Raw genomic sequence first — 2,003 nt, 5'->3', positions numbered from 1 at the left:
AATAAAGCTAGTTACAGTTTGGCCTGTAAAGAAAAGTTCTTGTGCAATTCCTTGGGATGGACATTTTGAACCCAAAACCCTAAATCACAACATATGTAGTAAATAGTAGGCAATGTTTCTCTTCATATTATCCTTGGAATATTCATGTTTTTATAAATCATTTTAATTTCAAATATATGCCAGTATAATCAAAGTCTCATGGAAATAGATTTTTTTTTGGTGGGGGGAATTTCAAGACAGAGTTGAATTAGCTAGAACTAGCTGTGTAGACTGTCAGGAGCTATTTGCTGCTTCTCTGAAGCAGAGAGAAAGAGAGAGAGAGAGAGAGAGAGAGAGAGAGAGAGAGAGAGAGAGAGAGAGAGAGAAAGTCTGCCTGCCAGGCAGAGTCAAAGTGTGTCAGGGTCTGTTGGCAGAGTTCCTGGCCTGCTGAGGCAGGAACGATAGGAGGTACCCTTGAGGCTCAAGGCCAGGAGCTGAAGATTCCGTTGACTTGGTGGAAGGAACAGAGGTTTTGGGGATGGGAACAAATGTCTTGAGAACATTTTAGCAAAAGTGTTTCTGTTAGCTTGTGGCTTTGCTTCTTATGATAACGTATAAGAAGGATATGAGAAATACACTTTCTGCTGGCGTGGTAATGACTGCAGTTCTCCCACATCTGCCTTTTGCCTCCTTTTTCTATCTTCCCTATAATCAGCCTTGCTCCTCCCTCACAGGATGTTTGACCTCGTAATGGCTGGACCGACATAGTAGACCAGGCTGGCCTTGAACTCACAGGGATCCACCTGCCTCTGCCTCCCAAGAGCTGTGATTCCAAGCCCAGCTAAATTCTTTCTCTACTGCTGGGAAACAAAGATAACAAACTTACTGAGATTCTGTAGGTCAGATGTCTAAGCACAGCACAGGCAGCCCTTCCTGTCTAGAGTGTCTGTGTTGATGGATTCAACCTACCCTAGATCAAAGACAGAAAAAATTAATGTGAATGTTTTAAACATGTATAGATTTTTATTGTCATCATTTCATAAATAATATATCACAGCATTTATTTTGTGTTAGAGATGATAGCCAACCTGGAGCTAACTTAATGTACATAGGTGAGGTGCACATAAGTGACTTCAGCATCCTCCAGTTTTGATGTCAAAACTCCTTGGACCAGTCTGCATGTGCCCACAGTTGATGCATGCCTGAGCTCTTTACTCAGGTCTTCACAAGGCTGGAGTCTAGACACCTGGCTACAAGGTCATCTGATGCTTACTGCGCTCTCCAACTCACTCAGCTTGTATCAGATTTCAATTCCTTTTAGTAATAAGACTGAGGTCTTCAGTAGGTGCGCCCCAATACTGCATAAACTGGGTGTGTTGTCATCCCAATGCTTGGGAAGTAGAGGCAGGACAGTTAGAAGTTCAAGCTCATCCTTTACTATGTAATGGTTTCAAGACCAGGCAGAACTTCCTGAGACCCTGCTTAGAAAACAAATCACTTAAATAAAACCCCGAGGTTCCTTTTTGGTTGCTGATTGTCAATCAGGGCCACATGTGGCATTTCAATGCCATTTTGTCATGTCATTCCCTTTGCTTTTAAAGGTGGAGACAGAGAATCTTCCTCATATCTGGTGACCTTCACAAATAAAACCTCAGTGTCCAAGAAAAGTTAAATCCTCCTCTGGGCCCCAATCACTCACATATCAAAGTCCATGGCTTCTAGGGGACAGTCAGTTTTCTGTAAGAGTTTGGTCTCCTGTAGATTGACCACCATCCACACATCCATAGGTACATGGACAAAATAAATTAGACCTGTGAGTTATAGACAAAGAGGACATGGAATTGGGAGGGTCTCATGGGGAGAGCCCTGGAAGAAGCTAGAGGAGAAGAGATTGTAATTGAAACACAGTGTATGCGTGTATGAAATTCTCAAAAAATAAAAATTTAAAAATTAATTTAAAAAAACAGAGTAAATACACTAGACACATTTCACATGCAAGTCAATCCCATTATCATCTCTCTCCA

Source organism: Grammomys surdaster, unplaced genomic scaffold, assembly GCF_004785775.1.
Source record: "Grammomys surdaster isolate TR1022 unplaced genomic scaffold, NIH_TR_1.0 280, whole genome shotgun sequence".
In the NCBI taxonomy this organism is placed as follows: Eukaryota; Metazoa; Chordata; class Mammalia; order Rodentia; family Muridae; genus Grammomys; species Grammomys surdaster.
Note: the sequence above shows the minus strand (reverse complement) of the source record.